Below are 25,872 nucleotides of genomic sequence, written 5' to 3'. Positions count from 1 at the left end.
CTCCATGATCAGCATAGCACCCTTGCGGCTGTTCACTCCGAGTGTCCCGACCCGCCTCCGCCTACGGAGCTGCTGGCGCTGGGAGGCTCTTGGGGCTGCTGGGCCTCTTCCAGAAGAGCTTGACAGCATGCAATCGCGTGCATGACAACTCCGCGGAACCACTCCATTTCCATGTCTTTGGCCTAGTAGCAAATTTCGTCGATCACCTGCATTCTCAAGATATCACGTTGGCGATGTTCTACTACGTCGGGGACGTCAACTCCACCAAGGATGCGCTCGAGCCTGGCCACCACATCATCGGGATCGAGGTTGACACGGCCGCCGCAGGCAATGATGAAGCCGTAGGCTGCCTTTATCTTGACTGAATCGCAGAGGTCCTCTGCCCATTCCTCACGGGACATCAGGCTCTCGATGAGCACTGGTGACGGCGGCTCTTCGGGTGGGTCATCGATCATGCCGCCGAGTAGCTCTGGATCTTTTGCACGGTGGATGGAAAACTGCTCATCACACCTCCTCTGCAATATGTCGATTGTGCTCCCATGGACTGTGACGCCGATATCGCTGCCGATGGGCCATGGTGCCTGCACCGGCCGATGAAGATCTTGCTCCCGAACCTGCTCCGGCTCGTTCTCCTTGCCGAAGATGTAACGCAGGTAGGCGTCGACGTTCAAGCTTTGGTCGTTGCCTGGCATGCTTGGAATAACTAATGGTAGATGGGTGAGGACTAGTTCTTCGCAGAGTGTCGCGGCGGTGCGTTGCTGCCTGGGTTATATGCAGCAAGCCGTTAGCTGGTGGCGGGAAACCGGTGAGGTAATAGGCGTGGATTTTACAATTCATCCATGTGGAGCGCGGGAAGCATTCGCTGGAGCACGGGAAGACTAAGTGGAGCTCACACACAACCCGAATACCGTATCCGGTGCCACGTGTTATTTATCACTGTTGGGGAACGTAGTAATTTCAAAAAAATTCCTACGAACACGCAAGATCATGGTGATGCATAGCAACGAGAGGGGAGAGTGTTGTCCACGTACCCTCGTAGACCGAAAGCGGAAGCGTTAACACAACGCGGTTGATGTAGTCGTACGTCTTCACGATCCGACCGATCAAGTACCGAACGCACGGCACCTCCGAGTTCAGCACACATTCAGCTCGATGACGTCCCTCGAACTCCGATCCAGCCGAGTGTTGAGGGAGAGTTTCGTCAGCACGACGGTGTGGTGACGATGATGATGTTCTACCGACGCAGGGCTTCGCCTAAGCACCGCTACGATATTATCGAGGTGTAATATGGTGGAGGGGGGCACCGCACATGGCTAAAAGATCGTTGATCAATTGTTGTGTCTATGGGGTGCCCCCTGCCCCCGTATATAAAGGAGCAAGGGGGAGGTCGCCGGCCAAGGAGGAGGGCGCGCCAAGGGGGGAGTCCTACTCCCACCGGGAGTAGGACTCCTCCTTTCCTTGTTGGAGTAGGAAAAGGGAAGGGAGAAGGAGAAAGAAGGAAGGGGGCGCCCCCCCTCCCTAGTCCAATTCGGACTAGTCCATGGGGAGGGGTGCAGCCACCCTTTGGGGCCTTTCTCTCCTTTCCCGTATGGCCCATTAAGGCCCAATACGAATTCCCGTAACTCTCCGGTACTCCGAAAAATACCCGAATCACTCGGAACCTTTCCGAAGACCGAATATAGTCGTCCAATATATCGATCTTTACGTCTCAGCCATTTCGAGACTCCTCGTCATGTCCCTGATCTCATCCAGGACTCCGAACTCTTTCGGTACATCAAAACATATAAACTCATAATATAACTGTCATCGTAACGTTAAGCGTGCGGACCCTACGGGTTCGAAAACTATGTAGACATGACCGAGACACCTCTCCGGTCAATAACCAATAGCGGAACCTGGATGCTCATATTGGTTCCCACATATTCTACGAAGATATTTATCGGTCAGACCGCATAACAACATACGTTGTTCCCTTTGTCATCGGTATGTTACTTGCCCGAGATTCGATCGTCGGTATCTCGATACCTAGTTCAATCTCGTTACCGGCAAGTCTCTTTACTCATTCCGTAAAACATCATCCCGCAACTAACTCATTAGTCACAATGCTTGCAAGGCTTATAGTGATGTGTATTACTGAGTTGGGCCCAGAGATACCTCTCCGACAATCGGAGTGACAAATCCTAATCTCGAAATACGCCAACCCAACAAGTACCTTTGGAGACACCTGTAGAGCACCTTTATAATCACCCAGTTACGTTGTGACGTTTGGTAGCACACAAAGTGTTCCTCCGGTAAACGGGATTTGCATAATCTCATAGTCATAGGAACATGTATAAGTCATGAAGAAAGCAATAGCAACATACTAAACGATCGAGTGCTAAGCTAACAGAATGGGTCAACTCAATCACATCATTCTCCTAATGACGTGATCCCGTTAATCAAATGACAACTCATGTCTATGGCTAGGAAACATAACCATCTTTGATCAACGAGCTAGTCAAGTAGAGGCATACTAGTGACACTCTGTTTGTCTATGTATTCACACATGTATCAAGTTTCCGGTTAATACAATTCTAGCATGAATAATAAACATTTATCATGATATAAGGAAATAAATAATAACTTTATTATTGCCTCTAGGGCATATTTCCTTCAATCACACAAGTGTTAACATAAGGAAACGTATGTGTAACTTACTAATCATCGCACACGAGTACTCGCAGATGCATCGTGTGCGATATTCCTAGCCACCGCAAGCAACTAGTTTGCATATTTCAAAGTTTTTTGTACACACAGAATCGCACACGAACTAACTGTATTAACCGTCTGTGTTGTAATTTCTCATCGCTAACAGTTCATCCGATTCGGCTATTTGCCATGTATCACACACATCTTGTTAATTTGAACCATTTCTATTGCGTTCGCTAATCGAAAACAGTTCGTCCAAGTGAACTGTATGCCCTATATCACACACACCTTGATCTGGCTAATCGTTTATGTTGCACTCCCTAATAGCAAACGGTTCATCGGAGCGAACTATATGCCGTATATCGCACACACATTGATATGGCTGCCCGTTTCTATTGTTCTGCCTCATCGCAAACAGTTCGAACGGGTTAACTGTGTGGCCTAAATCGCACACGCACCTAAAATCTGAACTGTGTTTGATGCATCCTCCATCGCAAACATTTTGCATCATTTCTGACGGTTTTCATACAGCACCGTTTGCAATTATTGCATCACTCACAGTTTCTCGAAGGGTCTCTGATCGTAGTGTCGCGTTAGCAGCATCCTGCAGTAGTGATCCTTCAGTCTGAAGCCCTCGAAGCCACAGAAGACCTTTAGCCATCCTCCTCGGATGTTGCTGTGGCTCCACCTGTTCCACACACAATGGCTAGGGCCTTCAATCGTGAAGGTGAGCTCATCAGCGTCAGATGGCCTGTTTTGACGCCTCCAGTTGCTCATGGTCCCCAAGATGATTACCATGTTGAGCAAAGGCCTCAAACACAGAAGCCGAAGCTAAGATTGCCAAGGCTTCCAAGTGTTGTTACAACTCGGGGTGCTTTCGGTGTCTTAAGCTTCAGAGAGCACAACACATTCCTCGACAAGGTCAAGCATCCTTACAAGCAGCCCAAGATTTCCTCTGACAGGTTCTGGAGCCACCAGCAATGAAGCTATTACTCTTGCATCTTGTACAACTAGGACAGGATCTTTCCCCACAAGCGCCTCTGTTGTGATGACATTGCTAGTCTCCCTGCCTAGAAGAAGCTCTTGACTGTTTCCGTGAAGTTGGCTTGCTCCCATTTCGTTGACAAGGAGTGCTGGAATGAAAAAGGGTTGCTTCCATTTTATGCTACTATTCATATCTTAGGCTACAACAGGGATTCAAAGACATGGGTCCTTGAGTGGATGTCAGGCGATGTACATCATGAAGCCAAAGCTCAAGACATCATCGAGCTAACTTTCCTGCCCACTCCTGGTGATCTCTATGAACCAGGTTGTCAGCGATATAAACAGGAGCTTCAAAGCATCTTTCAGAAGCCTGAGCCTAACATGAGCCAGATGCTTAGTATGATGAAGCCTTTGCCTGTTGATGCTGAATACCCCAAGGAATTTCTTGTCAATGGTCTCGAGTACCTACCCTGCACCATCTATCACATTCTGAGGCATAATCTATTGCCAATCAAAGGGCATTCCTCACGCCAAGATTGAAGGCACTATGAAGACTTTGGTCTTCTACATCATCAATGGTATCAGGTTCAATACTCAAGACTTCTTCATCCGTCAGTTGGTAGCTTCAGGCATTGATTTGTTCGGTCTCAAGTTCTATGCTCCATGGGTTAAGCGGCTAATTAAGCTTCACTCCACCATCAATTATCAAACTTCAGCGCGCAACCATGTTGTCTTTCTTCCTAAAGTGGATATGTCCAATGAAGCCATATACCCTGAGCCTGCCAAGGAACCTGTTCGTGAAGACAATGCTTCCTTCCAAAGCTTCACCCAACCTCTTGAAGGGATTCATGTGCCGAACCCAACCACTACTGTTGCTGGTCCTCTTGTCGGTCAATTTTGGTTGCCGCATCATGCCAACACAAATGCAACAGCCAGCACAGTAGCCCAAAGGCCTCAGAAGCGTGCTCATGTGCTGAATGACCGAGAGCTTCTTGTTTCCCTTCATCAGAAGCAGGATAGGCATCATGACTGGATGAAGCGCCAGATGCAAAGTCTCCTTGTTGATGTGAATCGCATATGCAACCTCGCCACCAAGAACTCCTTTATTGCTCATGAAGCATGTCGGCGTGCCTAGAAGAGCCTCACTCTATTGTGCTCTAAAGATGAAATTCAAGCAGATGGCTTGACAGAACATTTCAAGTTTGACTCCAGGCCCTCACAGTTAGCAAGCTAGCGTCCAACACCTTCCATTGAAGATTCTGAGTACTCATCTTCGACTCCAACTATTGTTGCGCGGGTCATTTATGAAGAGGACGAGGCCACTTCAGCAGCTATGGCCTCACTGCATCAGGATTCTACATCAGGCCCGTCTGCACCGCCCAACTCCATCGTCGACCCTGCTGCCCCAACATCTTCACCAACTCCGCATGGGAACGCATAGGCGCTCTATGTCTTCACACCTTTTTGGTCATTCCTGACAAAAGGGGGAGGAGCATATGGGTTGATAGTCTTCAAGCGGGTCTATATGGGTAGGGTGCTTACTTTTGCTAAGTTTTGCAACTCTCGTTCTTGAACTGTTGGTTTTTGAGTTGTAACACTTAAAACTTGATGGTCGTCTGCCACTTTTGCTGCTACCGTTTTATTTGCGATGATAAATTCCGCATGAAGTCATTCTGCAGACGCCCATTTCTCATTGTGCATGTCATTGTCTTCATTACATTTGTGTATGCATGATGAATTGTCTTCATGAGTTGAAGAAGATCTCTACAAAGCAGAACCTGCCATGTGCATTTGTATTCAAAGGCAAATTAGTTATATGCACATCTTCGGGGGGAGCCTTTTCAACTTATGAAGCCAATGACTTTCACATAATTTTATCCCCGTTGAAAACTTCAACCAGTTTCTCATCAATCACCAAAAAGGGCGAGATTGTAAATGCATCTAGTGCCACCCCTAGTTGGTTTTGGAGTATCAACGACAAACGTGGTTGAGGGACTAATGTGTTTGTGAGAATTGCAGGATAACATAGGTAGAAGTCCCTCATTGATTCGGTTTACCTAGCAGAGATGACCCCTAAAAATGTATGAAGATATTGAAGACAATGGTGGTTTGTGAAGACATTCACGTCGAAGATAATGACGTGTGAAGATATTTACTTGAAGACAATGGAGTGCAAAGAAATAGTTTCTTTCGTAGTTTCATTTTCTTCTTTCTTGAGTCATAGGAACCACTGAACTATTAAGTGGGGTCCAAGTGAACAAAGACAGAAGACTGACGTGATGCTCAACCTAAATCTGATGTCTTCTAGTGAAGACAATGAGAGTAAATCTTATCCAAAGTTAGATGAGTCAGCTTTGCTTGTAGCCCAAGTCAAGCTGTCGCGTGTGTTTGAAATCCGACCGTTGGACACGTGTCGGTTCCTTAGTGACCCAGGGTCATTTCAGACATATCATGTTGGGTTGCTACTGGCTATAAATAGCCCACCCCCTCCACCATAAATTGGTGGCTTCTCAGAGTTAGTGCACGGCTTTTGTTGTTTGAGAGCAACCCACCTCCGAAGCCTTTGAGAGAGAGAATCCTTGCGAGGACAAAGCCCAAAACACCAAGAGCCAAAGAGTGTTAGGCATCACTGAAGTCTTTCTGTCCGCGTGACCTAAAGACTTGTTACACTTGAGGACTATGTATCCTCCAGCCAGCTAGGCATCACGTTCTGAGGATCCAAGAGTCATTGTGGATCGCCGGTGAACGGAGTCTATGAAGGTTTGGAAGTCTACCTTAAAGACTTACCAGAGTGATTGGGCGAGGACTAAGTGTCCTTAGCTCAAGGGGAATAAGGTGAAGACGTGGTCTTCTGAGTTCAATCTCAGCCTCCCTAACCAGACGTACAGTTGTCACAGCAGCTCGAACTGGTCTACCAAATCCTTGTCTTCACCAAGCAACTGGTTCTATCCCCCAACCTCCTTTACATTTCAGTTTGTCTTCGGGGAGTCATTGCTTGGTTGCCTGATCTATTTGTCTTCATTGTGCAAAGACTTCTACCTGTTTGGCTTCATACTGTCTTCCATTTCGATCTGCTCTACCTAGCTGCCCTTAGTCTTTGTGCTTTCATTGTACTGTATACTTGACTATGGTTTGTTTAGTGTAGTTTATCTTCCGTTGCATATCGCATAGGTGTTGTTTACTTGTCTGTCTTTGAACATCTTGCATCTCTTGAAGACTTCCATAAAAATCGCCTATTCACCCCCCCCCCCTCTAGTCGATAACTAGCACTTTCAATTGGATCAGAGCAAGGTGATCCCTTGTTGTGTGATTCGGTTTAACCACCTGGAGTTTTAGCTATGTCGACTGCAGGGTAATGAAAGTCCCCGCTGCGTGCCCCGTCTTCGATGGCACTTATTACCCCTACTGGAAGAATAAGATGCACATGCATCTTGAAGCCATTGACATCCATCTCTGGTATGTCGTCAAGACTGGTGTCCCCAAAGTCGGTGAACGAGTCACAACTGCTGATGTCAAGAGATTCACGCGACTGGACTCAACCGCCAAGAACATCATCTCTGGTCATGTGACCAAAGGGCAGTATGGTCGTGCGGGTGCACTGGAAACTGCAAGGCTAGTCTGGGACCGGCTTCCAAGGTCAACGAAGGCGTCTCAACCCAGAGAGACTCAAGAATAGATGTGCTTCGCAATCTCTTCAACCGATTCAAGAGGAATGACAATGATAATGTCCAGCTCACTTTCGACTGCCTTACTGATATCACAAATGAGCTTCGCGCATTTGGCGCCACAGAAATCACCAAGCATGAAATAGTGAAGAAGCTATTGAGATCACTCGACAGCTCATTTGACACTTTGGCCTTGATGATCCAAGAACGTCCTGACTTCAGAGATCTCGATCCATCTGACATACTTGAGAGGCTAAACACACATGAATTCCAGCTATCTGAGAAGAGAGATACCTATGATCCCAACTACGCCCGATCTCGTGATTTGAAGGCAAAGGATGTATCCTCATCTGAAGAAGAATCTGACTGCAGTTCTAATGATCCTGAAGACATTGGCAAAGAGCGAGCAATGCTTGTGAGAAAGTTCCAAAAGTTCTCCAAGAAGAATCGCTTCGGCAAGTCTTCAAGATCTAGTTCCAAGAATGATGAGGCTTCCACTCGTGACTACAAGAAGAGAACATGCCACAAATGCAAGAAGCCTGGCCACTACATATCTGACTATCCTCTATGGGAGAAGGAAGCAAAGAAAAAGAAGAGCAAGGAATATGACTCTGACAACAACAAGAAGAAGAAATCTTCAAATTCTTCATCGAAGTCATCATCATACAAGAAGAGCTCATTTGGCAAGGCGCGTGCTTTTATTGGGAAGGAAATGGATTCAGAGGAGGAGTCTGCTTCTGAGGAGGCGGAGGTGGCGGAGTCTGAGGAGGAGTCTGGTTCAGGCGTGGCAAGCTTGGCTATAGCTTCGGCGTTTGTCGCCAAGTCCATCTGTTTCTCTTCACTGTGTGAAGACTTTTACCTATTTGGCTTCATATTGTCTTCCATTCCGATTTGCTCTACCTAGCAGCCCTTAGTCTTCGTGCTTTCATTGTACTGTATACTTGACTATGGTTTGTTTAGTGTAGTTTATCTTCCGCTGCATATCGCATAGGTGTAGTTGTTTACTTGTCTGTCTTTGACGATCTTGCATCTCTTGAAGACTTTCATAAAAATCGCCTATTCACCCCCCCCCCCCCAGTCGATAACTAGCACTTTCAGTTGCTGCAAAGGGCCCCTCAGTGGATCCATCTACCTTATCTGGCTTCACCTGTGCTAACCTTATTATCATTGATGAGTCATTTGAATCAAACTATAAACTATTCAAGAATTAGAATGGTGAAGTGTTTGCCAGGTTTATTGGAACTAACTGCAGGAATGGGTCACCTATGAAGAAGATCTGGGTTCCCAAAAGTTGTTCTGAGAAACTTCCTACGAATGTCATCATGACACCACATGGGAAGAAGGCAAACCCCATATCAAAGGTGCCCAAAGGCTTCATACAGACAGAGGACCTCACAAGGTCACCCTAACGCCAATGTTTTGCAGGGAAATTATCATCAAACTCATGAATATGAGCGTGTTTCATCTAACCGCATTGTTCACAGATCAAAGAACTTTTCTACATATTCTTTTGAGTACTATTCACCTCCTGCAAAACTATTTACTAGGGCTTCAAAGCCAAAGATCTCAGATGCTGCACTTAGACTTATTGCTTTTAAGCCACCTCTTAAGATGTGGGTGGTTAAGAAGAATTAACTTCTCTTCCAGGGAAAGGTCTCCAGCCAGAAATCATTGACTTCTGAAGACAATGCTGGGAACCTAAAACATCTTGTGGGACGCAAGATAAAGTGCCAAAATGGTCTTACCATTTATTTCGTCCCTGGGTTTCTTGATGATCATCCTATCTTACCATCCAAGAATCTTAACTTTGATAGTATGCTTCTTCGTCAAATGTTTATGCTTCACAATACTCTTGATGAAGCCTATCCCGCTAACTGCACTATAGGGTACGTCTCCAAAAGCTACTAAGTGGATTATGGACAATGGATGCACTAACCACATGACTGGTGATCGAAGTCTTCTCATGGATTCAACCCTACAACCGTCTACTAAAAGCCACATCACATTCGCTGACACTAGTAAAAGCAAGGTATTGGGCCTAGGTGGAGTTGCTATCTCAAAGGATCAACACATGGATAAAGTGATGCTTGTTGAATCCCTTGAGTACAACTTAATTCTGTCTCAATGCTTTTTGATCTTGACATGATTGTGATGTTTGGAAAATATCGTTGCCTTGTGCTTATGGCTTCCGACAAATCTCCAGTCTTCGAAGGTTATCGAAGAGGTGATCTGTATATGGTAGATTTCTCAACAGGACCACAGCTTGCCGTATGTCTTCTAGAAAAAGCTTCAGAGTGTTGGCTTTGGCATCGAAGGCTAGGACATGCGGGCATGAGGAACCTGCACACTCTCATGAAGAAGAAGCACATCATTGGCATCAAGGGCGTCAAGTTCAAGAAGGATCATCGATGTGGTGCTTGTGAAGCCGGGAAGATGACTAGGGCAAAACATCCCTCGAAGACAATCATGACGACTTCACGTCCCTTCAAGCTGTTACACATGGACTTATTTGGCCCTACTCACTACTCTACTCTTACTATTACTGCACATCTTTATGGCTTCGTCATTGTTGATGATTATTCTAGATACACCTGGGTGCACATAATTCTCTATAAGACTGAAGTGTTGGATGTCTTCAGACGATTCACCAATCGCGCCATGACCAACTACGGCATCAAGATCAAGCATATCAGGAGTGACAATGGCATGCAATTCAAGAACACTGGCCTCGACACTTACCTTGATACATTGGGCATCACTCATGAATTATCTGATCCATACACACCTCAGCAAAATGGCGTCGTGCAGCGCAAGAACAGAACCCTTATTGAGATGGCTCGTACGATGCTTGATGAGCACAAGACTCCAAGAAAGTTCTGGCCTGAAGCCATTGATACTGCATGCCACATCATCAATAGAGTTTATCTTCACAAATTCTTCAAGAAGGCATCTTATGAACTACTCACTGGTAAGAAGCCAAACGTAAGTTATTTCGAAGTCTTCGGTGCCAGGTGCTGGATCAAGGATCCACAACACACTTCCAAATTTTCACCGAAAGCACTTGAAGGTTTTATGCTTGGTTATGGAAAGGATTCGCACACCTACAGAGTCTTCAACCTATTTCACTATAGAGTGGTTGAAACTGTAGATGTGCCACTTGTACAGCGAGGTACTATACAAACGGTTTTTAACCCCTTTCCGCGACGGCGTTCTGAACCGTCGCCAAGTGAGTGACTATGATAGGGGGGTCCTTCCCACACGACCTAGAAACCGTCGGGGATAGGCCCTCTTGGTACACACGCTCGGCAAAATGAGGTCGTGTGCGACGGGTGAGCTATCAAATACGGTTATACGTACAGTTATGCTAAAAAATTCAATTATACAGAAATCGTTTCCGGTCATAAGTACATCCCACACAGTCAGTCCCGGCTAAACGTGTCCGTTCGTAGGTACATTCCACATAGTCAATTCAAGGAATACGTTTCCGTTAGTATGTACATCCGACACGGTTAATCCAAGAAGTATGTTTCCGTTCGTATATACATCCCACACAGCTACTCCAAGGAAAACGTTTTCGTTCGCAGGTACATCACACACAATTTTCCCCATTAAGTCGTTTGTGATAGATCGTTTCCCCATTAAATTTTTCTGCAGCGAACATGTGACCAAAGGAGTTTAGTGTTGAAAATTGAAAAAAAATAGATAACATCTGTCCGTTTTTTATACATTAATTGATTTCCCAGGGATTTAAATGTGCAAAAATCAAATTTGATCTACATGAGACCCGTGATAGTGCACGAAAATGGATTGCAAAATCATATCTATACGTGTCCCTGGGTGCATGTTTAGTCCCCATGCAAGAAATTTCTAACATCTAGTATCTTGATTTTAAAATCCAATAAATCCAAAACGAAGTTGAAATTCATGATACTTATCGTGGTGTCATATGGACACCAATAGACTGTGATATTTTTTTCAAATTTGAGACTAGTTTTGATATAATCTTCTTACATACAGGAAATTATAAATAATTATGAACCAATATCGCAAACAAACTCTTGATCCGAACCGTGTGCGTTAGACTAACAATGTAAGTGTCGTGCTTCGGTTAAGCAATAAAGCGGCGGAATTAATCATCAAAAAGGAAAAATCAATATAATACGTGTCGCGCACGCGTCTCGTGTGCCATATGAGCATGAGTGAGTTGACGAGACGCATGCTGGCAGGCAGACCGGGAGGCCGAGGCATGCGCGTGTTCGCTACGCACTCACCATGGGGCGTGCTAGTAGCTGTGTGAAATGACGGTAGGCATGCCAACAGTCCACTGCGCAGGCTCACTGGGAGGCGAGCCAGCCCTTTGAACGCCGCCCACCTCGCTCCCACTGCTCCATATTAATGGCGCGCCCGATCCGCTGGTCATAATAGGCGGCCACACACCCCGTCCACAGTTGTCATCGCCGCATGGAGTGTATTAGGATTTTGCCAAAGCTTACCATCGGTGGGAGTGGCGACGCCGGGGCTGGTGAAGCACCCGCGCATTGCATGAAGCTGAGTGCAGAGGTTGGTGTCGCCACCGACGAGGTCTCGCGCGGGCAGCAGCACAACCTTGACTTCGTCGCTGTCCTCGTGCCTCCCCAGCCGGAGCCGGAGGTCCACATCTACTCCGGCAACGACTCCGACACCGACGGAAAACCAGTTAGTCCCCCCCCCCCTTTGTTGGGAACAGAAACCCTTGGTTATGTTCACCTAGTACATGAAATCAGAGTAAAATTCATTAGATCCGTGTAGTGTATTGATTGTTTGAATGGTATCTATGGTTAGTGATTAATTGTTTGTTCTGGACAAACGATTTTTTCTAATAATCCGACTAGGGTTAGCGTGCGTGCTAATAATTCGTAGCCAGATCTTGAGAATTGATTTTGAATGTCCTACATATATGTTTGTGCCCTTTTTTCTTCCAGATCTTGAGAATTGATTTTGAATGTCCTACATGTATGTTTCTACCTTTTTTCCTTCCAAATTGCTATGTACACAGATGAGGCTCCGGCCAGCGGCGTCGCCGGCTGTAGATCCTGCACCCGGCGGCGCAGGCAGAAGCGGCCACGCCCCCTGGATCTGAGGAACCCGTAGAATATCGGGCGAACCGCATCAACGATCTCCCGGACGCCATCCTTGGGAGATCATCTTCCTTCTCTCCACTAAGGATGGCTGCCGCATACAAGTTCTCGCATCTCGGTGGCGCACTCTGTGGCGCGCCACACCTCTTAATCTTGACTGTCACCGGCTATCTGTTGTTCATGATTTTGAACTTCATGGAGCCATCATCTCCTCCCACCAGGGCTTCGTTCAACGCCTATGCATCCCGGCATGCTACCTTCTACACATACCATGCACGGTGAACGTCTCGCTGATATCCCGTTACATCTTGAGTTCTACCATTACTATGCAAATAGCTGTCCACCAAGCGTTCTAGCTGTGCCCTCACCACCAGTGTCCATCTCATGGTTTTCCTCCTCTCTCCACACCACCACCCTAGCCCGGTGTCATCTACCACACAATCTGGTACAAATTCTTCGACTCCCACTCCTAAAAAAACTCACGCTTGTGGTGGTCGACCTGTCGGAGGCCTCACTGCACAGCATCATCCACTCTTGCTGCCCTGCCCTTGAGCGCTTGCTGCTTGTTTTTGGAAAAGAAATATGTATCCGTTGTCTTCAAATAAAGTCGCCTCACCGTGTAAGCATTGGAATATATTATATAATTAAAACAAGAGACAAATAAGCCACCACATTTATCCAAATAGGCTAAAAATATATTACCATTGATTTATACAATAATGGTTGGGATTAAAATATGTAAAAGTTACGTCAACGATAACATGTACAACTTTTTAAATCTAACACGTCTAAGATACACCCGCAAAAAAGAGACACGCTAAAATGAACCCACGTTCGTGTTAGCACTTGGCATGGACGTAACCAATCAATCAGCCTCCGGGAATCACATAGAAAAAAAAGCCTCTAAACAACCTCCGGTCAATCACATTGAACAAAGTCCAACTTGAACACATACAAAAAGAGATCCCGTAGGCAAGTCTTTCCTTATGTCACATGTTTCCTTAGAAAAATCATGCCCATGAATCTCCAAATCGGGCAAATATTCCATATGGAAACTCACGTGCACCAGTACTAGACTGCATACATAATTCCATGCAGACTCTACCTGAAGTTTACACGTAGTCGACCGAGGCAAGCACAAATAAAAACGCACCCAGCCGGCCATACCCAGCCTGCATCCAAAACTTTAAGCCAGCCAAATTTCGGCCATGCCCAGCACATATGCAAAATTCAAGTCAGCCAAATCTGCTACTCGGCACACGTCAACAAAAGAAGTTTCTATACAGGGTAACACAACGCTGGGAAAAGATCAGAATCGGTGAAAAATGCAACTTAACGTGCGGCTCAATGCTCGACCAAGTCACACCCAGCCATCCTTCCGAGTTGCCTATCACCTGAATCATAACGGTGTGTAGTTACTATTCCAGATATAATCTTTGTACGTACATTATCAATTGACTAACAAATTTCTAACTTTTTGCAAAGAAAACAATTTCATACAAGAAGCATACTGACTTCACAACAAGGAAGAAAAACTAGAATGTACAACCGACACGAGCTTATGAGCCTCAATATGATCTAGATGGATGAAAAGGTCATTTCATAACATATCTAATTTCAGACTGTTCCATCATTTTAAAAGTAAAACAACAGTCACTAAGTATAATTTGATTGTTCTTATAGGGCCAAACAATTCATGCTACCGTCTCGAAGGTTTGATGGACACATAGAAATCAAAGATAAATGACAAATCTATTTATGCATTTAACAATTTGAAGGTGAAAAGATCAGCATAAGGTTATCCGCATTACTACTTCAAGATTGCTAGCAAAGACATATTATAGGAACAGGCCAAGAATGATAAACAATGCTCAGGTATGTCTATATTTTGTAGTTGTAAATAAGATTTTTCAAGTAATTAATCTTTACTGCGAACTAATTAATCTCCAATAAATGTCATTGGTTACTCCCCAAATGAAGCCTGTGGAATCAAGAATAAGAAGAAATAACTAATTACCTTCATATTTCTGCCAGATTGAAATTATATACCAAAGTAAATGCATAATGCATACCCGTTCTTAAAATATGAATTGGACTTCTACCATTGCTATTAGCATTAGTTTTTTCTGCTTATACTGTTTAGGGGTAATAAAATCATATTGACATTATGGGGAAATCAGGATGTAAGGAACAACCAAATTGTCCTTATTGTAACCTCCACAATAGTGCAGAAGTTCAATGGTAAGTACAATAACATTACAAGCTCTTATTTTATTTACTAATAATATCTAATAGATTGATCATTGTTACCTAAACTCAACCGGCCCCACGTGAATATATACAAATTTAGAAATATCGGAAATGCAGGAACTTCGTGACAAGTATGGGACTCTATCCTTAAATATTAATGAACTAATGAATCATATCCAAAAAAAATATTGATTAGTAGCTTCTTCACTGAATCTAAGGACTATTGAATTACTGAGGTAGAGAAAGCATACTTAACATCTACCTATAAGGACACCTATTAGATAACAAGCGTTTGTCAGCACTATCAAAACCATGCATGTAATGTTGTAAATTTTGAATACATTGAGACATTCACGTAACGTTGTGTCCTCTTCAGTTCAATAGAGCCAGTAGAGAACATCAAATAATATAGGCCTTCTTGAATTGTATTAAAAGTATTTAATTTTCCAATATAAGCTAACAACAAATAAAACAAACATACATTTCAGTCCAACTAGAAGGTAAAAAGATACATGTGAAGAATCAGCCGCAATGTTCTAGGTAGTATGAGCGTGACATCACCTGCAACGAGGAAGTGAACTCGCATACACCTGTAGGTAGAACTCCCATCCATCTTATCTACCATAAATTTCAATTAATAACTGTAAGCCTTCTTGGTTTGACTAAAATACGTATAAGTAAAATAATTTGCTAGGACATCGTAAAGATTTAAATGAGAAAGGATGCAAAGCAATAGTGGTTACATTAGTAGATGTCCACATAACCAAAACTGAGGAAGGCGAAACGACTCACCATCCATGTACACACTGCTCAAATGTTTGTATTTGTTCCTAAATCTCCTTAATTATACACATCTGCCTCTGATACCCATCTCATGGACCATAGCCGGCGTATCACTCGGCCCACCTGAGGGCAACCATTCTTTGTGCTCAATGCCACCCTAACGTCATATCACCATGACTATAGTTTGCGGAATATAGCCGAAGGAAGAGAAATTGGAAGGAGAGACCAAAAATAGTGCCGAGATGGCTTGGGAATTAGTTTTGCATCAGCGCCAGCAGTGACATCTTTCTTCGCAGGCTGCTAATCGAAGGCGTTGACGTGTGTGGATGAGGAGGCTCTACGGGATTGACTCAGATGAGAGAAGGGGAAGGAAGTACACTAGCACTGTATCCTATATGGATTTAATGTTATGGAGTGGTATCGTTCACTAAATTACTCAACTGGGCCTGCATCATGATCCCTGGACCTGTACCACCCGTACATGGGCAGTTCTAAAAAAATTGCATGGGCTAGCCGAAGTTGTTTTTCATATTCTATAGATTAAGTACAGCCGGCTCATCTAAAAAAGTACAGCCAGCAAGAGAAATGAATCTGTTTTATCTATTCGGAAGAAGAAATGAAGAGATGGGTAACACGTTGACCACATGCATGGGTGCATACTTCAGGTAAAACGGTGACCAGTTAGCAATAGTTGGTACAAAATATATTAGCCATTGATTTATACAACAATGGTTGAGATTAAAAATATGTAAAAATTATGTACACGATAACATGTACAACTTTTTAAATCAGACACGTCTAAGATAAGCCCGCAAAAAAGAGACACGTATAAGATGAACCCACGTTCATGTTAGCACTTGGCATGGATGCAACCAATCAATCTGCCCCAGCAATCACGTAGAAAAAAGCCTCCGAACAACCTCCGGTCAATCATGTTGAACAAAGTCCAACTTGAACACGTACAAAAAGAGATCCCCTAGGCAAGTCTTTCCTTATGGCAGGTCTTTCCTTAGAAAAAACATGCCCATGTATCTCCAAATCGGGCAAATTGTCCATATGGAAACTCACGTGCACCAGTACCAGACTGCATGCATAATTCCATACGGACTCAACCTGAAGTTTACATGTAGTCGGCCAAGGCAGGCACAAATAAGAAGGCACCCAGCCGGCCATACCCAGCACGCATCCAAAACTTTAAGCCAGCCAAATTTCGGCCATGCCCAGCACATATCCAAAATTCAAGCCAGCCAAATCTGCTACTCGACACACGTCAACAAAAGAAGTTTCTATAGAGGGCAACACAACGCTGGGAAAAGATCAGAATCTGTGAAAAATGCAACTTGACGTGCGACTCAATGCTCGACGAAGTCACACCCTGCCATCCTTCCGAGTTGCCTATCACCTGAATCATAACGGTGTGTATTTATTATCCAGATACAATCTTTGTATGTATATTATCAATTGACTAACAAATGTCTAACTTTTTTGCAGAGAAAACAATGTCATACAAGAAGCATAGTGACTTCACAACAAGGAAGCAAAACTGGAATGTACAACCGACACGAGCTTATGAGCCTCAATATGATCTAGATGGATGAAAAGGTTATTTCATAACATATCTAATTTCAGACTGTTCCATCATTTTAAAAGTAAAACAACAGTCACTGAGTATAATTTGACTGTTCTTATAGGGCCAAACAATTCATTCAACCGTCTCGGAGGTTTGATGGACACGTAGAAATCAAAGCTAAATGACAAATCTATTTATGGATTTAACAATTTGAAGGTGAAAAGATCGGCATAAGGTTATCCGCATTACTACTTCGAGATTGCTAGCAAAGACATATTATAGGAACAGGCCAAGAATGATAAACAATGCTCAGGTATGTCTATATTTTTTAGTTGTAAATAAGATTTTTCAAGTAATTAATCCTTACTGTGAACTAATTAATCTCCAATAAATGTCATTGGTTACTCCCCAAATGAAGCCTGTGGAATCAAGAATAAGAAGAAATAACTAATAACCTTCATATTTCTGCAGATTGAAATTATATACCAAAGTAAGTGCATAATGCATACCCGTTCTTAAAATACGAACTGGACTTCTACCATTGCTATTAGCATTAGTTTTTTCTGCTTATACTCTTTAGGGTAATAAAATCGTATTGACATTATGGGGAAATTAGGGTGTAAGCAACAACCAAACTGTCCTTATTGTAACCTCCACAATAGTGCAGAAGTTCAATGGTAAGTCCAATAACATTACAAGCTCTTATTTTATTTACTAATAATATCATATAGATTGATCATTTTTACCTAAACTCAACCATCCCCACAAGAATATATACAAATTTAGAATATTGGAAACTCAGGAACTTCATGACAAGTATGGGACTCTATGCTTAAATATTTATGAACTAATGAATCATATCCAAAATATATATATTGATTAGTAGCTTATTCAGTGAACTAAGGACTATTGCATTTACTGAGGTAGAGAAAGCTTACTTAGCATCTACCAATAAGGACACCTGTTAGATAACAAGCGTTTGTCAGCACTATCAGAACCATGCATGTCATGTTGTAAATTTTGAATACATTGAGACATTCACCTAACGTGTGTCCTCTTCAGTTCAACAGAGCCAGTAGAAAATTTCAAATAATATAGGCCTTCTTGAATTATATTAAAAGTATTTAATTTTCCAATATAAGCTAACAACAAATAAAACAAACAGACATTTCAGTCCAACTAGAAGGTAAAAAGATACATGTGAAGAATCAACCGCAATGTTCTAAGTAGTACGAGAGTGACATCACCTGCAACTAGGAAGTGAACTCGCATACACCTGTAGGTAGAACTCCCATCCATCTTATCTACCATAAATTTCAATTAATAACTGTAAGCCTTCTTGCTTTGACTAAAATACGTATAAGTAAAATAATTTGCTAGGACATCGTAAAGATTTAAATGAGAAAGGATGCAAAGCAATAGAAGTTACATTGGTGGATGTCCACATAGCCAAAACTGAGGAAGGCGACACAACTCACCATCCATGTACACACTGCTCAAATGTTTGTATTTGTTCCTAAATCTCCTTAATTATACACATCTGCCTCTGATACCCATCTCATGGACCATAACCGGCGTGTCACTCCGCCCACCTGAGGGCAACCATTCTTTGTGCTCAACGCCACCCTATCGTCACATCACCATGACTATAGTTTGCGGAATATACCCGAAGGAAGAGAAATTGGAAGGAGAAACCAAAAATAGTGCTGAAATGGCTTGGGAATTAGTTTCGCATCAGCGCCAGCAGCGACATCTTTCTTCACAGGCTGCTAATCGAAGGCGTTGACATGTGTGGATGAGGAGGCTGGAGGGGATTGACTCAGATGAGAGAGATAGGGGAAGAAAGTACACCAGCACTCTATCATATATAGATTTAATGTTATGGAGTGGTATCGTTCACTAAATTACTCAACTGGGCCTGCATCATGATCCCTGGACCTGTACCACCCGTACATGGGCAGTTCTAAAAAAATTACATGGGCTAGCCGAAGTTGTTTTTCATATTCTGTAGATTAAGTACAGCCGGATCATCTAAAAAAAGTACAGCCAGGAAGAGAAATGAATCTGTTTTATCTATTCAGAAGAAGAAATGAAGAGATGGGTAACACGTTGACCACATGCATGGGTGCATACTTCAGGTAAAACGGTGACCAGTTAGCAATAGTTAGTACAACTAGAGAATGGGTGTGCTTTGCATGACAGGGAAGTTTAGAGTTTTCGTTCTATGCGAGAAAGTTCGTAGTTTCCCAAATGAAAATTTATTAGGTGTGATCAGGAGCATGTAGTGCACCAAGTGAAAATAAAAGGTATAATTGAGAAAATACAAGGTACATGTAATAGAGGTAAATAACGAAAATACATATAACTATATGATTACAAACCATAATTTGTTAGTTACAGATGTGTATTTCATAATACTGTAGAATATCAAAAGAAATCTTTTATGAAGGGAGAAAATAATAAATACCTAATACCTAGAAAACTACAGGCAAAATACAAGTTAAATGAATAAAACAATAATCCTATTGTAAATATGATCTTGCTATAAGTTAGTTTTCCATTTATTTTACAAAGCAAATAGCCTGGAACAACCACATAGACTGTAGTCACCCAAAATTGCATTTAAAAAGGCTTATACTAATTCTATTTGCATTTAAAAAGGCTTACAGATTCTATAGGATCTCCATCAATCTATCTCATGCTCCAGAACTCCAGAGGCCAAGAACCCAAACTATCTACTTTTTTTCAAAATTACTCCCTGGTGTATATCTCTCTTCAAGAGTACCCACCATGTTGCAACGCCCTTAGTAAAACCTAAGGAGCAAATACATGCGCGAAGTTGTGATTAGGGTTTAGTGCCGCCACAAGTGAAGAACACTTGGATGAACAAAATCGAGAAGGGGAGATGAAGTAGTTTTTTTTTGTTATAGTTGGATCAAGGATTGAGAAAGTCAAGCAACTCGGCGAGGATGTGTATAAGATCAAAGCTGTATTGCATGCCACCGGCAAAAATCAAATGAGCGCACACAAACAATATTTTTCTAGAAATATCAAGTGGGTCAACAGTACAACATAGATAAATGGGTGTGTGTGCGCATACAAGTTTACTTCCTCATTCAAACAAAACTTATACGAGAAACATGAAATAGTACAAGTGTACAACATAGACGCGTGTATACATGCACGCACACAATACATGCACACAAATGATAAATCCAATTGAATACAAACATCTAAAAACTCATTATGTTATCATTTCAAATATTATCAAATTTAAAAATATTTATTTCAAAAATATCAAACGGTGCGAAAAATCTATTTTATATCAACTAACACATATGAACCAAATTCATTTAGTACATGCAAGCCTTCTTCCTTTGTCTTAAAATACATATATCATTAATATAACTTGCTAAGATATGGTAACAACAAATAGAAAGAATACGCCTTTTATGCAACTACTAGAAGGGGAAGCATACCTGTGAAGAATCAGCCGGTGTGCATGAAGTAGGAATGATGCAAAGTTGTAACACATTGCATAGGTTGAAGCTGACAGTAGTAGCAACTAGGAAGCCCTCAACTTGCCTCCTCCTGTGGACTGTCTACAAATGTAAAGAGACCAATAAAATACATTGAGCACGTTTTCCTATATGTAACTTCATATAATTAATACAGATATGTTCAAGAGATAATCAAAGTTGGGCAGAATGCCAACTGAAAATATATAACTAAAAGTTAATTCCGTAAAACAATGCAAGGTAAGCAAAAAGGCAGGGGGATATGAGCAACTCTGACATAAATTGAGGCAAGTCTTCGCTTTCTATGATCCTAAAAAAATTCCATATGTGCCTTATGGGTCACTTCACTGCATTTGCCATTCCCGGCTTCCTTGGTGCCTCACCGGAGAACACCCTCTCCCAATGGCCAGCGTGAAAATTATAAGTAAGAAGAAACCGTGCGAAGATTAAAAAAGACAGAGAAAGGTCAGGAGACCATAAGCATCTCCTTCTCTCCACCAGAAAAATCTCTACAAGCTACAGGAAGGGGATAACAGGAGTCTGCCAGTCGATTTCTCATAAAGAATCCAAAATTGGCGCAATTGCTGGAGCCTAGCAGAACAAGCCTATAGGAAGAGAGATTACCTGGAGGAGAGCCACCGCTCAGGTTCAAGGGGGCGAGCTCCACGGCCATCAAGTCGGCGGTGCCGGCGAGCAGCAGGCACGTGTACTCGAGCTGGAGGACCTGCCGCAGCCGAGAGCCTGCAACCACCACAGTCTGCCGCAAATCCCCCTTCTCACCCCATACTCCTCCCTTGCAGGATCTAAACAGAGAAAAAGGAATGGGAGGAGAACGAGAATAGAAAAGGGATGAATGGTACAGCCGTATAGATGCAAAATAGGTAAAACAAAAAATGCATCGCTTCACAGTTCACACCGCTTCCCCCGATCCCATCTGTCACGCGCTGCTCTCTCTCTCTCTCTCACGCGATTTCATATGATGGATTAGGAACATGTAGCGAAAAAATAAACAAAGCAAGAAACTGTGGGGCAATCAGACAAAAAAGATGTTGGCCAAACTAAAATAATAGATGGAGATAACTTAAACACAAAGAATTATATGAATCATGAAAATGCAAAAGGAGGTATTTTGTCGATGTCAAAAAACAAAAACTGCAAGTCCATGCAATTAAGCAAAATAACAAAATATATTATAGAGATATAAATAAAATATATTAACTCTAGCCGCGCAATTGCGCGGTGAACCTACTAGTTTTCTTTAAAGGAGAGGAGCTCATCATCAAAGACGCCCCTTCACTCCAAAAGTTGCTTCTTAATTATCGTTGTGCACCTTCGCAAATAACTATGGTCTCTGCGCCTAAACTGAAGACCTTGGGTGTAATTCTTGATTCGTTTGAAGGTTACAAGATGATGGTTGGCTCCACACTTATTCAGGTATTATATATTATCATCAACACTTTTATAATGATAAGCTGCATTTTTCATCTGTGTGCGTAAGTTTTATATCATCAACACTTTTGTAATCATAAGCTGCATTTTTCATTTGTGTGCATAATTTTTATATAATTTTGGAGTCCGCTTTTGGTACCAATATTATGTTCTATGCTCAATGAAGAGTTTGTCCATGGGTACCCTATCAATGGTGCTGGATTCTGTCAAGACCTTACATATTAATACATGGTGTTTTGATCTGAACATGATTATCGGCTTGTTGCGATGTTTTCCATGTCTGAAGAATTTGTATATAGAGGTGATGATATCAAGCACATTGATATACTTTACTAGAACTAACCGTTCAGCTGTACTATTTTTTTAGACATTAACTGTTTTCAGTCTTCATGTCTATTTAGGCTAAAGCAGATGGACAAAAAGGTATAACCAACCGGTGGCATAAGAACTGGGATTTTCTTAGTTCTCATGACATTCGTTTGAGGACAATAACGCTGGATGGATATGCATCCAACCATGCAAACACTAGCTTTTTCACATTCTTCCTGTTGAATGCGAGAGTACTATTGTCCATGAGGATTAAGTTTTTTAACAAAAACTTTCTCACGGATGGACACGTCGAACAGCATAAAAAGAAGTTTCAGGTGGACAAAGGGGCTTCTGAACATGCTCGGCTTCTATTTACAACAACTTGTCTTCATGTACCAGTAGATTTTCTGGTCCAGGATCTTGATTTTATGGATCAGAACGATCCTTTTGATTGTGACTGCCAAAAACTTTGGTTGAGTTAGTTGTTATTGTCCTATTCAATCTGGATTGTGTGTAAACCTGATGAACATCGTGCTTTTGTACCTTCTGTAAGTTGGGGTTAGATATTGCTGCCCTTTTCAACTAGGCTTTGACCCATGTGTTCTTTCATACAAACCGGAGCTTCTTTCAAGAAGCCTCATGGTTCCGAGAGGGAACTTGGTCACATGATCTATGTGCGAAACGACATACGCTGTATCTTCCCGCCTTGATTTATTTTACAGAGGCAACATGCAACTGTGCTAAACATATGAAATTATTCGCCTTTTTATACATTGATTTTCCTAGGCATTTTTAACAAATAGTAACCATGTTATTATCGCAAACGGTCGTATTAGTCCAACCGTGGGCGATTAGATGGAACGAATGTGAGCAGTCCGCCGCACACACCGCAAGTGCTGCAATTTATTGTTGGTTTTGGACTTCTGTTCCGGCCGCCATGGGAAGGTACGTAGAACAATCCTCCGTTCTCATCTACAAACACCGCCGCCGAGGATCGCCACCTGCTGCGAGATGGAGGAAGAGCCAGCCAACAAGCAGCGACGGGTCGAGCCAAAACCGCAAGAGCCTCCGGTTAACGTGGACTTCATCAGCAGCCTCCCCGACGAGATGTTGGTAACCATCAAATATGGCGTGCGGACCACTGTCCTCTCGCGGCGGTGGCGCCCCCTCTGGCACACCACTCCCCTGGACATCATCGTCGACCACGAGTTCTGCAGCGGGGCGCAGCAAAGCCTGGACGCATTGTCCCACATCCTCGACACGCACCCTGGGCCGGTCAGACGCCATGCTATCATCAGGCTCAATCCCACAACAAGACCGAACCCAGGTTGCACGACTGGTTACTATCCCCAGCCCTAGATCGGCTCGAGGAGCTCAGCCTTCATGCTAGACATCCTTGCTTGCTGTCGCCGTCCGTGTTCCGCCTCGCGCCCATGCTACGCCGTGCTACATTCAGGCGGTGCATTTTCCCCCGGATCGATGTCGCGCGCGCTCTTCATCTCCCTAAACTTAAGCACCTCGAGCTCATTGTCGTCCGCATCTCGAAGAAGGATTTGGAGCGCCTGCTCGTCAGCTGTACAGCGCTCGAGTACCTTTGTCTTCATGCGATGGATGGGTTCAGTAGCCTCCACATCACCTCGACAAATGTCCGTGCAATTTATGTGCATTGCTTGTGCCGCCCAAGGTTGTCAGTTGAGGTGTTTCATGATATTGTCATTGAGAATGCGCCTTTCCTCGAAAGATTTTATGTACATGATAAATTAGGTCCGGCAAGAATCAGGGTCATTCACGCACCAAAACTGAGTGTGTTGGGCTATTCGTGTGCTGAATTCAACGAACTTGTTACTGGATCAGTATCCGTTCAGGTACAACAGTCTTCTTCTTCTCCTTCTTATATATTATCGGACAACACATTTTATCTAATTGTTGTTGATCTATATGTTCACCTGTCATCCAAAAAATGATTCCCACAAGCTTGACCCGGCCTCTGCGCACAGTGAAGATCTTGGCAGTACAATCTATCGGCCCCGATCTGGATGAAGTTTTTAGATTCCTTAGATGCTTTCCTTGCACGGAGAAGCTATACATCAAGGTGATGCTCCTTTCCTGTTAATTTTTTACCACAATGGAGCTCAATTTTTTGTTACTTTTACACATGATTACAATGAAAAATGTAGAATGATTTCTAAAGGAAATTTGGAGGATTTCAATACATATATTTTTTGAGATGCTAGTGTTGTACGCGTTTTATTCCTTCGCCTGACATGCTTTTGTGATAAAAGTTTGTCGTGAAAGATTGAAGGTGGCATTTCACTCTTTTTGTGTATTTTAGAAATCCTGCAAATCAAAGAGGCCCGAAGTGTTCAAATCTGCATCTATGCACTAATATGTTGTCTTCGTTTGCAGATACTAGCAGGCCCGAAAGTAGAAAATGTTGGGTAATATAACAATCCCATTGAATGCCTTGATCTTCATCTCACATAAATTACTTTTAACAAGTACCGAGGCACCACATCAGAAATTAAATTCTCCAGGTTCTTTGCTGAGAAAGCAAGGTTGCTCAAGGTAATGAGGTTTGCCCTATATTTACTATGCAGAATGAATGGATTTCTAAAGAGCGCAGGCGTCTACAACTGAATGGAAAAGGCTCTGCACAAGCTGAATTTCAGTTTGTAACTTCATATGACAGATTATTCAGAAGTCACTATATCGAGCCGCTATATGACTTCTCGGTGGCTGATCCTTTCGTAGAAATAATGCATGAAAAAGATTCTGAAGAAGATGAATTTTATGTGTCTGAATAGTTTGAACCTTGTAATCTTTGAATTTGGGCCTTGTAATGCTGGAATTTGAACCTTGCAATATTTATGGTATTTGTTATATAACATAATTGGATGTTTAATTTGGTCTTGCAATCATGTCCTATGACAAGTATATATATGTGTTGTTCTTCTGTACACAAAGCATAGATGCTCTGCACACAGAGCATATCACATCGCACACGGACCACACTAGGTAACCCGTTGGTGATGAATTCATCAATCGCAAACGGTTATATACCAGCAAGTGTTTGCCCACAACACACACGGCTTATTCCATCACAAATAGCTCTGATGGATCAACGGTATGCCACGTATCGCACACACAACTCTAATCTGATTCGTGCTTGATGTCTCCGCCATCGCTCGCACAGTTCATCTTATTTGCCACGTATCACTGTGCCGGCCTCTACTCGCATCCCTCAGCGCGCTGTGCTCGCCATTAGGCGCCGTAGCGCGCTATGCTCGCCATTAGGCGTCGCAGCCGCTCTGCTTGCGTCCATCAGCGCACTCTGCTATCCGTCGGCGTGCTCTGCTCGCGTACCTCCACGCGCTCGGCTTGTGGACAGCTTTTCCTTGCGTGTTCAACTCCTATATGCATATATATGGTTGCTCGCCGTTGAGGTGTCGTGGAGCGCTCTGCTCGCGTCCCTGTGCGCGTGCTCTACCAGTGGTTGGGGCCTACGCACGATCGCGTTGGGGGCCCATATGCAAGCGGTT

General features: G+C 43.1%; 1 long non-coding RNA gene across 1 annotated transcript; it reads right to left on the bottom strand.

Annotated features, from left to right (window-relative positions):
• Positions 1-13,433: 13,433 nt before the first annotated feature.
• Positions 13,434-21,851, bottom strand: LOC141025615 (uncharacterized). The gene is made up of 5 exons (XR_012187683.1): positions 21,200-21,851; positions 20,537-20,659; positions 18,305-18,361; positions 15,497-16,889; positions 13,434-15,322 (listed from the first exon to the last, which is right to left on the bottom strand). It is a non-coding gene; the product is annotated as an uncharacterized lncRNA (long non-coding RNA).
• Between the last annotated feature and the right edge of the window lie 4,021 nt (positions 21,852-25,872).

The sequence above is a fragment of the Aegilops tauschii genome, chromosome 6 (genome assembly GCF_002575655.3).
Source record: "Aegilops tauschii subsp. strangulata cultivar AL8/78 chromosome 6, Aet v6.0, whole genome shotgun sequence".
Lineage (NCBI taxonomy): Eukaryota > Viridiplantae > Streptophyta > Magnoliopsida > Poales > Poaceae > Aegilops > Aegilops tauschii.
The sequence above is the reverse complement of the archived record's forward strand: the minus strand, read 5'-3'. Positions and strand labels throughout refer to the sequence as shown.